Raw genomic sequence first — 15,017 nt, forward strand, 5'->3', positions numbered from 1 at the left:
TTTCAGTAACTAAGGGCGTCGCTTCGGTTGAATTCGGATTACAACGTCATATTCATTATGACGTCATAACTCAAGGTCGTTAATCACGGGTGCCACCTTTTTGCGATGCATTGATAAATGAGCCAATGCTGCTTCCGACACTAAGGACCGGTTGTTTTGAAATGTCACGGGTATTTCGCATTATTTTTAAAATCGGACAATGTAGTGCGATTGAGCGAAGATTTATTCATCCACACATGTACAGAAACATATAATAACAACCCATCCGGAAACGTGATGACCTTTATAAGTTGTGGCATGGTGAAGATTTTAACAGAATATTGTTGTATTTTGCCGGTATGACGAAAATTTCCACCAAATTAAATCGCTTACAAACTCAAACGATTGCTTTAAACATTTATAAGTTGTTCCATGCACAAAAACATCGGCTTCTTTTCGATCTAATAGATAATTTGGTCTTTTTCCAAAAGAGATGGAGCCAATGCCGACACTTTTTGTGTCGTATTCAATGTTGAGTGTTCGAACTTTTTTTTCGGCGTAAGCTGCATAAGCCAGCTTTTCACCTTAGCCTGACCTTTGTAAGTGTCCAATAAAATTCCAATAAAATTTCCCGCGGCTAGGTACGAATGAATACACTTCATTTATTCCATTGGCTGATTTGAGTATACCACCAGAACATTGGAAACATATCCGCGTCTTTGTAACACTGTTTTACTGTATGAAACAATTTTATCTCGAATGAAAAGGCTTAATAGATAGAACAGTTTTACACTCAATTCTCGACATCAATACAGTTTGTGCGTACACCTTTTATTTTCAGAGTATTACCAGCGCAAGAGCGTTTATACTTAAAAGGCTATGTTCTCATATTTAGTACTTACTTCCTTATTCCTGTCAACATGTTAACATGTAAAAGTATAAAGAGCAATGGAAGCGATGCCTCACTTTAAAGCATTGCATTTCAACCCGCGAGGTATATCGGGTCAATTCGCGGACATTCAGAGTTTATATACAGGTCATCACCGGAGTTGGCGGCCAGTAAAATAATCGTTATATAATAAAGACGCTATCCGTGAACTAGGTGACCTGGAATTTTCTTTAGACCAGAAATATGTTAAATGAAGATATTCAGCAATATAATAATGGTATGTAAATAATAGATTCTTAATGTGTTTTCAACAATACAATGATAAATATTATTGTTGATAAATTTAACAATAATTATTCGTCCATATTGCCTAATGTACTAAAGTGATATTATGAGCATGTAACAGTTTATCGGTGTCTATCGCAACCGTTGATTATTTTTGATGTTTCTACTTCATATACACTTATATTAATTAATGCAGCATCATCATACTAAAACAATATACCAGAAAGAGAAAAATAATGCATTTGAATTTCAACCGTACTTTCGTTTGACAACTGATCATGCGTTTACGAGTTGAACCTAAATTTAGTTTTAGTGCAGATTTGTTCATACGACACAAAGACACGAAATTGTTTTACGGATCATTTCAGCTTACAGGACTGGGTGGGTCACGTAAGAATATCGAATATAAAATATATTTTTATAAACAACTGGTAGCAAGGTGAGTTGCAGATAATTAATCAGTAACCACATTTTAACTAACTATTTTGACCTGTTAATTCTTTTCAGCTCAATTCAACAGTGCAAAATGCCCATAATATTACTTTAAGCATTAGCACGATGATAATTGATACTGTTAATAATCGAATCAAATAGCAATGCCCGACAAACTACTAAAACAGGTTTGTTCGAAGAACGCGCCTATAAATACGGATACTTCTCGTGTGGCCGGTTGACTCATATGTTTAAATTTCACTTCCATTCTTCTTTTGGTTTTCTGTTTTGTATCTATAGGTTTTTGACCAGCAATATGTTATAATGTAAAATAAGCCGCGAAAACTCCCCGTAACATCCCGTACTGCGTGTGATGCAGCTAAGAACTGCACAGAAAAAGACATTCGCTATCCTTGATCTCATTCATTAAACTATTTACGCCGTATATCTTTTTTAAAGATATTTCTTGTTTAAAATTGAATCATTATTAAATATTATCGAAACAGTAAAGTCTACATAATTATGAAGAAACATGTGTTACAAAGAGAATTTGAAGATTTCTGTTATTGAACACTGTATACTACAAAACTGGAAAGAAGCTCGAGTATAATAAACAAAAAGGTAGCGATTAAAGCCGAAACTATCCTAATATTTTGCAGATATTAGTAGGAACAAACGACATTATGTTAGCCTATTTAAGATTTGTTGACATTTGCCTTTCAGTGAATTAAACAATTGAAATAGGAGAAAACATGCATCGTTTCAAGCAGAAGTAACATCTTTAAATTACTTCGTGAATTGTGTTTTTGTATAAACATATATGTTGTAGAAAAAATATATTGAGAATATTGAGAATTGAGTTATAGGATTTATATATTACATTTTTTTTATTCATATCGTACACTATGTTTGTACTGGTTTTTGACTTCTTAAATGAGTTTGTTACGTACCGGTATATAATTACATCTTGTTTTTTTTATATAGAATGTGCTTATGTGTTGTTTAGATTAAGGTTTAAGTATTTACGTTGATAAATAAAAAGAAATTTGAAAAAGGAATATAATCTATCAAATGTAAGTCATGTGATGATTCATATATTGTGCATTGGCGCCACCTCATGTCCTTAGCTCACCTCCTTGGTATTGGCTCATCTCTTTTGGAAAAATACAACATTATTAATTAGATCTGCAAGAAGCCAATGCGTCTGTACATGCATCAACGCAATCGTTTGATGTCGTTCGCGAATTAATCGGGTGAAAATTTGCTCGTTACACCGGCAAAATTAATACATCTACATGTATTTGCTATCAAAAACTCCACTATGTCACAACTTATAACGGTCATCAAGTTTCCAAATTGGTTTTGATTGTATGTTTATGCCTATTTGTAGATGAATTAGTCTTCGCTGAATCGCACTACATTGTCCGATTTTTTTTTAAATATTGCGAAATATGTTGGAAAAAACATATAAAACCTACTCACCCTGAAGAATTGTTCGTGAAATTTCAAATTATCCGGTCCTAAGCGCCATCTCGGAAGTAGGATTGGCTCATTTATCAATACATCGAAAAAAGGAAGTGGCGCCCTTGATTAACGGCCCGTGATAAACGGGCTGTAACTATGTTCTATTATTCGGAGCCGAGAGTAACATCTACCGGATAAAATGCGCTTGGTGGTTTAGAAAGTCCGCAAGTAAGTTATATTCAATTGATAATTCTTTTTAAAATAACTCCTCCTTGATTATGATATTCAATGACAAGCAGCGACTTATTTTCATGTAAACATCTTTTGCTAGTTTCAACATCCTACGTTTCGTAGAATTGTGAATTAAGCTATTGCTGGCGTAATCGCTGCTGAAGCTTCCACGTCAAATACGGCATTCACGTTTTTATTTGAAGGCATGTGTTCCAGATCTTAAGGTCATTATCGTCAAGATAAATTTACATTTCAATAAATAAATCATTCCAGCTAGAACAAGCTAGGTACACAATAATAATCCATTCAATCGTTTTCCTTCTATATATCTATCAAAGCGTGCTAAGTACTTCGCTAACAATAAGCACATGCGTCGATGTAATAACTTTTACAGACGAATTCAACATGTTGCTCGAGTTGTTTTTGAATATCCTGGACATAAATTTTTCTAAGCACATAAATGATAATTGGTCATTTTTAAAAAAATGATAGAGGGCTAAGTAAACCACATTTACTGAACGCCCTCTATAGTCTATTTATTGCTCATCTTTGCAATAGATTTACTTGCGAAATATCATATGAGTACGCTTTTTCGCGCGGGCGCTGAATTCGTACAGTCGGAACACACACACACACACACACGACAAAATGCAATAACTCAGTTTTCAAAATTATGTTATAGCTTTTATATTACAAGTTGGAAATGACCACACCCCATTCAAATTTGTAAAGAGTGTGTCTTAAAGCACAGGTTGAAATGTGTGTTTTTTAATCATTAATAAAAAAGATAAGTTAAGCTTCATTTTGGGAAAACAGGGCTTAATGCATGGGCATTAATTGTCATCCCAGTGACACAGACTGTCTTTAAACGAAACACACCATAAAATCAGATAGTGTCGTCCTTGATTAGCTTGTGTGCATTGCACAGGCTAATCAGTGTACACAGGCTAATCTTATTTGACATGCATTAAGCCCCGTTTTCCCGAAAACAGCCAATATGTACATATTTCAATGATAAACACTAGACTGGCCAATGTCGTCTTACAAGCTGTTAAACACTATTGATTAAATACACACACTGCAGTAGTAGAGCAGACGCTCCTAGCATTCGTCGTCTGCATAATTTTACTGCAGGTAGTGGAGACAGGCAGTGGTTATCGTTCCTAGCGTAGCTCACAGCAGACTGATTTGCAGTTATCGTTCCTAGCGTAGCTAAAAGCAGACTAACTTGCAAAACTACCTGTCCACATTAGTTGTGAGCTAACGCTTACAGCTAATCAAAGCGCTGAAGGCACTTAAGTTTTTCGCTGTTGCATAATTTAAGACTCAACTCATTTTTCAAAATTAATCGCAAGTTTGAAATGAACACACGCCATTCAAATTTATAAAGAGTGTGTCGTAACGCACGGGTCGAGATTTGTGTGCACTTTTTATTATCCTTTTTATTTCATAGAGATAACTTAGACAGAATAACATCAACGTGACCCTTTTTGGACGTTCTAAAAGCATAGAAAGTATGATGAAAATGGTAATGAGAACTGAATATAAAGACAATATGCAATCACCATCATATTAAATGACTATTGTTGGAATATCGAACACCTATCTCACTAAGAATATAATCCAAGATGAAAATTCCCTGTACAAAACTTTTGATTGTCGACACCATATACAGATTCAAAATATACAATAAGATAATTGATGAAAATAAATAAAAAATGAATCTGCGAGCAATACTTTTTACTCACGAATTAGGTAGTCATAAAGACAGCCCTGTTGACCCGTACTTTGTTGTTTATGCATTACTTGTTATCCTAGCAGTTCACACGTACGGTTTTATGCATTACTTGTTACCCTAGCAGTTCACACGTACGGTGTCAACAACTCTGACCTTAACATAGGTATAGAGCAATAATGCAACTACTTATAATGATGTTATTCCAAGCAATACATACAAGAGACTGAATGTGCGGGCTGTCTGCATCTATGTTATGAGTAACCATTGGGTATGTTAATTAGCTTTAGCCTGTATCTATGTATCTGAATCATGGAACACTGTTTTACCCAGCTTTTCACCTTAAATGATTTTTGACGATGCTGCGAAGCAGCTCGTCTAAGTTATCATACCACAAAAAAATTCGTCACAATGGCGACCTATGTAAAAGACCGAGCCAGTCCGATAGAGATAGCTCGATTTTTCTAATCGGCAAACCTCGCTGATTATCATTGATAAACGTATAGGAAGCCCAGCTATAAATAGGACAGCGTATTCTGGGAAAAAAAGTTTAATAATAGTTTGAAAACGTTAATTTTAAATCAGTTATATTCAATCCATTATATTTTTATAGACCAATGAAACAACTACGCATTTTCTGTATTGTATTTGACATGTGTCGTTATTCAGTAAATACATTGCGAATTAAAACGTGTATAACTAACTTTCAACGCGATCATGAGTGTAAAGAAAACGAATAATTTCGAACCTGACATGTGTAAACGTTGTAGCGACTATGGTATATAAACAGCATAATAGCCGTATGTCATCTGTGGAACTCGCTCTTATGCGTGCTTTCTCAATTTGCATAATAAATATTTAATAAACTTTTCGAACAGAAATTACAGAGCCACATCAGTGCACATACTATGTTTGATAATTCATTCGTTTGTTGGATATTGTTTGCTGTTTTAAACACATATTAGGTCATATCGTGGAGATTTAGTTAACTTTACCATGTGTTCATGGGCGACTTCACGTATTCAAGTGCTCTTACGACTATGAGCTCATACCTACTTTCGGGAATCATCATGAAATTATTGCCGTAATTAACGAACAAACATGACTAAGCTTATTGAATTAGAGAAAAAACAATAATCAAAAGAGAAAAATTATATGTTCATGCACATGGGCATGTGAAATCACGTCCGTACACATAGCATCATTATTTTAGGAAAGGAAACAACGAAATATAAAGTTTGGTATGATATATATGTGAAATTAAAGAGCATGGTGTAATTAAAGAGCATGTCAAGTTTTGAATTTATATGCTGAAACGTAATGTTATAACCCACAAACGTTTTACTGTAACATAACGTTTTTTTAAAGATAAGAGGTACAGAAAATACACGTCGAATATCTTTTTAAAGATATTTCTTGTTATATTTGATCGAGAATGTAACCCGCCTCCCAGTTTCGCTGAATGGATCAAGTTCCCCACGGGTACTACTTCCGCGTACCCCCAATTTTTTTTCGTAGCCTACATTTTTCGTGCCCATTTTTTTTCGTACCCAAATTTTTACTCGTACCCAAATTTTGTTTCGTACCCAATTTTTTTTCCTACCCAAACTTTTTTTCGTAACCAAATCTTTTTTCGTACCCGATTTTTTTTGGCATAATTTTTGTACCCAAAATTTTCGTACCCATTTTCTTTCCTACCCAAAATTTTCGTACCCACATACACAATTGTGGTGATGTAGATAAACTTTAATAGATGCTTTTATATCAATTCTCTTCAAAAGCATCGTCACACCAGTACTGTCAGTACTTTGATTATATAACGCCAGGAGACACGCAGGAATATTTTCGAATATTTCATAGGCTAATTCGAGATAAAACCTCTGAACTTTGGCTTCATCACTGTGTCAGTGCTCAGCGCAAAGGATGTAGCACTGTACAGTGTAAGGAATTCCGGACAACTCTCTGTATGTTCGAACGAAACAAATTGTGGCCCAGTTACATTTACGCGTTACAATCCATCTCGCAGAATTTCAGGGTCACTACTCGTTCACTAAATCGTCCGGGGAATATAATTAACTATCGATAAACACAGTTTTGCTTTCAAGATGAGAAAACAAACATTACCGAAATAGTATAGTGTCAAAATAGAGGAAAATCGTTTAATTATAAAACCACAATGTTTGCCGTACTCGGTCAGCACGTCTGGAAATCGTTCCTGAACGCCTGAATAGGCTGCCCTTATTTACAAGTTTGCTATTATATGTCTGTTCAGTTAATATTAAGCAAAACAATGGATTGCATACTATACTAGTGTATTATAGAATCGTGTTTCTGTTCCCAATCAAGGTTTTACAAGAAGCTTGGTGTTTGAGAGCACCGTGAAACTACCAGAATGCACTCACCCATGCGTATTTTCCGATGACAACGTTCCTCTGATGTCAAGCTGCCGTATCCAAGGGATGTTAGACAACAGTAATGTCACGTTCCACATCGGAACGAATATTCGAATACAAGCCCAGAGGATGGGAAGCGATGGCATCTTTCAGGAACGTGGCTATACTGTAAGAGAGGACGATCATTTGTGTTTTGTTCTGTGAAAATTTGGCAAAATACTTTTTTTTTTAATTATTTTTGTACGCAATAATAAAATATCCAAGTAACGTCTTACGGCTGATATCTGACTGTTTTGATTTATTTCTGGAATATTATGCTATATTCGATACATAAATTATAGTTTGTATTCCAATTAAAACGAGTGCTTGTATGTTTGTTGATTTCCTTTTTGTTCATGTGTACATAGACGGTCTTCATCATTTTGCATACTGCTTACATTATTATAATGATCTATTTTTTATCTTTGACAGAAAATATTGATCAATGCTCGTCAATGCCTCGTTTTGAAGTTTGTTTATCGACAGTGTGGACCTTAAACAGTACATGAATAAACTGCTATTGTTTGTCCAATTCGAGTTTCGTTGTATTGTATTGTTCATTTATAATGTTTTAATAAAAAAATAGTTGTGTGCAAAATCAAATGTATTTGTTAATGTTCAGTGCAGAGTGGCAAACACAAACAATAGTAATTGTAGTTATTTTAGTCATAGCGTCACTTTATCTTTATATGATTTGGGCATGGGGCCTTTTCACGTTTGGGTAAATTGACAAAATTAAAAAAAGTTGTTTTAGATTCGCAACTTTTCGTTTTAGTTATGATATTTGTGAGGAAACAGTAATACTGAACATTTACCATGCTCTAAAATAGCCATTATATGCATCTTTGACGATTTAAAAACCTGAAAATTAGAAAGCGTTGCAACGCGAAACAAATTAATAATGTGGAGAGTTATGTTGTTGTCGTAATATTTTGTGAAACTACGAGGATTGCTTATTAACAGGCGGAAGCGCAGAAGAAGGCCAAGAAGAAACTCGGTACGGCCATGGCTATCTACAAATGGGAGACATCAGTTTGGACAGTATGACCCACTCCTGCGAGAACTCCGAATGGTAGACACCAATTTGTGCTTCACCTTTTTGAGGATGGAACCAGCGATGTTCGATGAGCTGCTCCAGAGAGTTGGCCCTAGGTAACAGAAGAAAGATATAGGCTAGAGAAAAGCGCTAGAACCAGGTGTCTAACTTGCCATTACTATCAGACATCTCGCTTAAGGAGTACCCTAGTCTAATGTATAACATCAGAGTGACTAAGAATACGATAGCAGTAGTATAAAAGTAGGGCTTTCGCGGCTATCTTGGACGGTTTATACCGCCATCTTGGACGTTCCAACGTTCTGACTGGTTGTAATGGAGTGAGATCGGCCTTCTGATTGGTTGATAGGTTTGGCGGTCATCTTGGCGGTTTACAACCGTCGGTTTTTTGCGGTTTGATATATGATGAGTAAGAATGTTGTCGGTTTGACACCATCTTGACGGTTTCACTTCCGTCGGTTTTTAGCGGTTTCGTATGAGTAAGAATGTTGGCGGTTTGGCGGCCATCTTGACGGTTTCCGTCGGTTTGAAATATAATACGTGAGCATTTTAGCGGGCGGTTCGAATAATTGCCGCTATATTGACGATTTCACTTGTGTCGGTTTGAAATATGGTAAGTGAGCAATTTAGCTGTTTCACTGCCTTCGGTTTAACATTTCATGAGCAAGCATTTTGGCGGTTTGAATGATTGCCGCTATATTGACGATTTAAGTCGGTTTAATATAGGATGGATCCTTCATATTGATGCGTTATAATAAGATCGTTTAGGTACAAGTGTGCACGAACATGTTTAATAGTGCCATTGGATTAGGTGATTTATCTTTTCATCCATTATTTTAATTTTTGTGGACATTTGTGGGTACAAAACGTGCGTGTATTTTCGTATGGAATAATGGCACAGGCAGTTACTGTTTTCTGAAGATACACTATCTTATTTTAAGCAATATGGTTTTGAAAACATAACCTGGTCCCCAGTGTGTAAAGAAGTAATTTGTACACTTGACAATAATTTTACCTTAGTTTTGAAAAAAGAGACGATCACGAGTAAAACTGGTTTTTAAAAAAGGAAAAAAACAAGTTAATTTTACCAACGACAATGTTTGAAACGTTGTGTAGTTTAAAAGAAAGTGTTGAACTACTGATTTCATTTTTAGAGGGACAGTCACCATGAATGCATTTCAAGAACTCGAGTTCAAATTTGAACACCTCACATTTTATGAAGATAGACTTAAAACATTTTATCTATGGTCACCTCAAATTCAACGGAACAAGTTTCAGTTATCATCAGCTGGCTTTTATTACACAGGTAAAAACGATACAGTAGAATGTTTTTCGTGTGCAGTACGATTACACCAATGGGGGAAAGAAGATGATCCGTTGGAAGAACACAAACAACATTCACCAAAATGTTTATTTTTAAAAATAATTGGACAATTAAAAACCAGCAAATCAATTGAATCTTTATGGAATCCATGGAAACCATCGGTTCACTCAGACGTGCTTCAAAACAGCGGCGTGCATTTTGGCGGTTGCGTGGACTGAAAAATTTGAAAACAAAATTCGTTAGACATAAAGCTATATAAAGAAATCCTCAAGTTATGTGTTTCATTCCCACTTCAACAAGTGACAGAAGCACATAGTGAACATGGCTTGTTCATCATCTCAAGATTTTAAGCTAAGTTGTGAAGATGGACATAGTGTTTTATCATTAAACAATGAAATGGGGAAAGAAGAGAATAACATGACTGAGGGAGTAGAATTGTCATCATCCCCTCAATTATACATCTCAACTTCAGCGAGTGTCATGATGATGCGTTCCTACTTTGACTTTTTATACGCAAAAGCTTTATGTGAAGTCAAAACAATGACTGTTCGAAAGAACTGTTATGGTTGTCAAACCAATCACCCTTCACAGAGAGAACATGACTGCCTCATGATATGTGATGATGAAGAGTATCAACTTGAGTTTTATTTCGAGGATATGCTGAAAGAAGTCGATGAAAATGCCATCATACGTTCTTGGGAAGAAATGATGGCCATTTCGAATATTACCCCAGAGATGGTTTTCCTTCACAAACGAGTTATAGAGAGCAAATACTTTTTAGCCATTATGAAAACGGATCAATGGAAAGCCAAGATGAAAAAATGGTGCTTACAATTACACAGATAGAAGACAGATTGTTTCGCTGTAACTGATATAAAAACACAGTAATTCAACGTTAGTATTCAGTCAAGGATTGATCTTCTACTAGAAATGGAGTGTTCAGATAATATTGATGGGAATGTATCTTTTGTATATGATGTAAACAATGTAAATATCCAGAACGAACTTTTACAAAAAGCAAAAAACGTGAAGTGTAGAACTGCCATGATGAAAAGGATAATTTTACTAACACTTGTTGCTGCTGGTATTATCCCCGGGTATGTTCTTTTAGGCCATGATGTCGTTCAATGCACTCCACAGCAATGGGAGCCTTCTGAAATGAACACAACACCATTGGTTTTATTGTATCGAACGAAACAATTTTCGTTAGAAAATAACGTGTTTTTATCATTTTGTAAAATAAGCAACCAAACATATATAGACATACGACATTTTGCAATGTACGGAAATGCTACAGTTTTTGGTGTAACCCTTAATATTTCTCAATGTAATACTTTGAAAAGCTTGTTACCTTAAATTGATGACATGTTTTGTAAATGTTCGATATTTTGTAATGTCATTATGTTTATAATATTAACTTTGTACAGTATAAGGGAAAATAATCTTTTATTTGATTGCTAGTGTAAGGGGAAATACTCATCCAGTCTTGTTGACTGTAGGGGGGATAATTGAGAGAGTTGAAAAGCACATGATTGTAAACAAAGAAATATCAGAAAACTCATCAGTGTTTTATCACATTTAACATTTTTATGTACTGTACATGTTTTGTAATGAGATCACTATGTGTATAAAATAAATATTTTATATGCATTGAAGTATTCATGTTGTTCATTTTTAAAGTTGTTTTCGTATAGTACACACTGCCAATTTTTATAAATAAACAATCAGTATTGATTTACCATGGATAAATTACAAAAGCAGCGTATTCTTTCAGAATACTATTTTAATGCTAAGCAACCCGGAATTTATGTAGGTGCTGTGAAATTACAACACATATTGAGAAATAAAAATATCCAGGAGCGTATACTTTGAATTTCATCAACAAATGGTTGAATAATCAAGATTCCTATGCGTTGCAAAAACAAGTGAGACATTCTTATAAAACACCACCTGTACAAGTGGCAGGTCTAAATGACCAAGCTGATATGGACCTTATGTCAGTGGAAAACATTTTAAAGCATTGCGATGGAGTTAAGTTTTTACTCATAGTGATAGACATATTATCCCGTTTTTTACTGGTTCGAGCACTTAGGAATAAAAATACAAACCGTTTTATCAGCCATAAAAGACGTTTTACATCACAGAAAATTCAACAAAATACGAACAGATAAAGGATTAGAATTTATTGACCAAAATATAAAGAAGTTCATGAAGAAACAGAATATTTATCTTTTTAACACTCATAGCAATAATAAAGCAAATTATGCCAAAAGGGTTATTAGAACATTAAGAAGTATGATGTTTAGAATGTTACGACGTCATGGTAATTATAGGTATATTGAACATTTGCAAGACATTGTGAATAGTTATAACAGTAACCCCCATCGTAGCTTATTTGGTTTGTCACCTCATGAAATTACAAAAGGGAATGAGACTCGACTTTGGAAAAAACTGTACTTGAAAGCAAAACAATTTCCAAAAAAACCACCATCATTTAAGTTTAAAATTGGTGATTTAATTCGATTAAGTTACACCAAACAACCCTTTAGACGTGCCTATCAACAGCAATACACTATTGAAGTGTTTAAAATTAAAAGCAGAATGTTAAAACAAGGTATACCAATGTATAAAATCATTGACTTAAACAACGAGCCCATTGAAGGATATGTTAAAGAACAAGAGATGATTCTTGTAGATAAAAATGAAGAGAGTTTATGGTATATTGAAAAAATCTTTAAAAAGAGAAAAGTCAAGGGAAAATTGCAATATTTTGTTAGTTGGGAAGGTTTTCCAAAATCATTTGATAGTTGGATTGATGCGAATCAAGTACAAGAAAAATAATTAAAAAAATGGATCGATACATGTTGGTGAGAGACAGTGAAAGTAACCACATTTTTACAGACAATACACCCTATAAATTTAAAATCCAGTTGAAACGTCCACTAAGGTTTGAAGGTCACTGGAAAATAGCTTTATGTGAAATTAGTTTACTACAGACAGAACTTAGTTTAAAAAAGAAAGATATTGATGATACTTTATTTATTTATCGTGATTTATGCAAAGACAATATAGTCGATGGTGAACAGGCACTTTTGAGACGAGTAGATAAAAGTGATCAAAGAAAAAGGTGGATATATGTGCTTGAATAACCATTTTATCTGTCATTAAACAAGTCAGAATTTCAAGAAACAGAGTTCAGTATAAAAACTGTAAATGGAGAGAACGCCTCATTCATAACTTCACCAGTGCACCTCACACTTCATTTTAGACGTTATCCATTTTATTCATGAAAATGAATCAATCTAGACTTTATGTTCCTAATCCACAAAAATGGATTGACTATTTTAAAAACAACAAACCTCAGGTTGGGAAGGGATTTGCAACCTCACAAAAGTCTGCTTCAGAAAGTAGTGTCAGCATCAACAGTTTCTCCATCAGAACAGACTGTAAATCAAGCAAAAAGTGAACTGAAACGAGATGGTATAAAAACATCTGAAGTATCATCTCTTGCTCAAAAGTTAGTTAAGCCTTTGGAGGAAACACAGATAGTTAACAGAAAAGGATTACAACCTAAGGAAACAAGAAAAAAGGTATTAACTACAACTAAAAAAACAAGAAAAAACAATACAAAAGGATATAATGCTGTAAAAAATATAAAAAGAAGACAAGAAAAGGTTTGAAAATAATAGTACATAAATACCCTTAAACGGATAGAAAATTACAGAAACATATTTAAAGATGTCGTATTTCATGCAAGAGGCATTTTTTAAGGGTATTCCTAACGAATTGTAACATTACAAAACAAAGCTGTAATATCATCTAATTACAATCCATATACAGCAATGTTTCATGCTTTATTATACAATGGACAAGACACTGTATTTTCACAATTATCCTCTCAGTTGTTTATAAAAGACGATAGTGACCAACCTGGAAACTGTGATCCCACTGGAGCAAACAAAGGGTTGTATGAACGAACAAAATACATTACAGGATCCAAAACTTTAGAGTTACAGGGGCCAATATATCATAGTTTATTTACTATTCAACGATTTTTGTTAAATCAAATTGATGTGAAACTAAAATTGTATCGTAGCTCACCAGCATTTTGTTTATCCTCTGGAGAGGATGCTTCAAGCTTTAAAGTAAGAATCATAGACATTTACCTTCTAGCAAAGAAAGTTAGAGTCAGTCCAACTATCATCGTTGCCCATTCTGAGATGTTGAAAAGTAGAACAGCCAAGTACCCATTCAATCGACTTGAGTGTCGCTCTCAAACCATTGCAGCTGGAAGTACAGTGTTTACATGGGGCAATTTATTTCAAGGACAAAAACCAAACACAATCATTATGGCATATGTAAAATCAACTGCAGTTTCGGGTGATTACAAATCAAATCCATTTAATTTTTTAAACTGTGATATTAAAAGCATTTGTCTGTACGCTGATGGGATTCCAGTGTGGGATAATCCATTAAAATTAAATTTTAATAAATTAGAAGGTCAGAGTTTTATGAGAGCGTACACAAATATGTTTTTAACCAACGGACTGTGGAATAAAAATGGTGGTATCGATATAAATAGAGGACTTTGCAAATACATCTACTTTGTTCACATTTCAGTTCGAACCGAAATTCGCAAATGAGAGCATGTTTATATCTCTAATAAAAACAGGACATGTGCGATTAGAGGTTCAGTTTGGGACAGCTTTACCAAGTGCAACGAGTTGTATAGTGTATAGCAGTTCACCAGGTTTTTTCCAAATTAATGCTTAAAGAGACATTATTTCAGAATGAATACATCACAACTGCTGTGTTGTATAAACTGTAGCCCAGTGTTAAAAACATCTATTATGGGTGTATTTGCTGCTGACCAACTACCAAAAGACTTGAGATTTCCATGTGGATTTATTGCAAATACTGATGATCATTTGAATGACGGGAGACATTGGTGTAGTTTTTACTCTCCAAATTCAACAAAAATTGAATATTTTGATAGTTTTGGTAAATCTATTGACTATTTTAATACTTATTTTAGTAAATATATACCTGTTTTTGATAACATTGTTGTTAATTTTAAACAGTTGCAGAGTGATTATAGTGATTTGTGTGGAATGTATTGTTTGGTTTTTCTTATTACAACGTATAAATGGTGTATCTTTTCATGATATAGTATACAGCTTTTCAAATGATTT

The 15,017-nt window shown here is 34.3% G+C and overlaps 1 long non-coding RNA gene across 1 annotated transcript; it reads right to left on the reverse strand.

Annotated features, from left to right (window-relative positions):
• Nucleotides 1-9,821: 9,821 nt before the first annotated feature.
• Nucleotides 9,822-13,249, reverse strand: LOC127865288 (uncharacterized). The gene is made up of 3 exons (XR_008042578.1): nucleotides 13,185-13,249; nucleotides 10,896-10,978; nucleotides 9,822-10,039 (listed from the first exon to the last, which is right to left on the reverse strand). It is a non-coding gene; the product is annotated as an uncharacterized LOC127865288 (long non-coding RNA).
• Between the last annotated feature and the right edge of the window lie 1,768 nt (nucleotides 13,250-15,017).

The sequence above is a fragment of the Dreissena polymorpha genome, chromosome 1 (genome assembly GCF_020536995.1).
Source record: "Dreissena polymorpha isolate Duluth1 chromosome 1, UMN_Dpol_1.0, whole genome shotgun sequence".
In the NCBI taxonomy this organism is placed as follows: Eukaryota; Metazoa; Mollusca; class Bivalvia; order Myida; family Dreissenidae; genus Dreissena; species Dreissena polymorpha.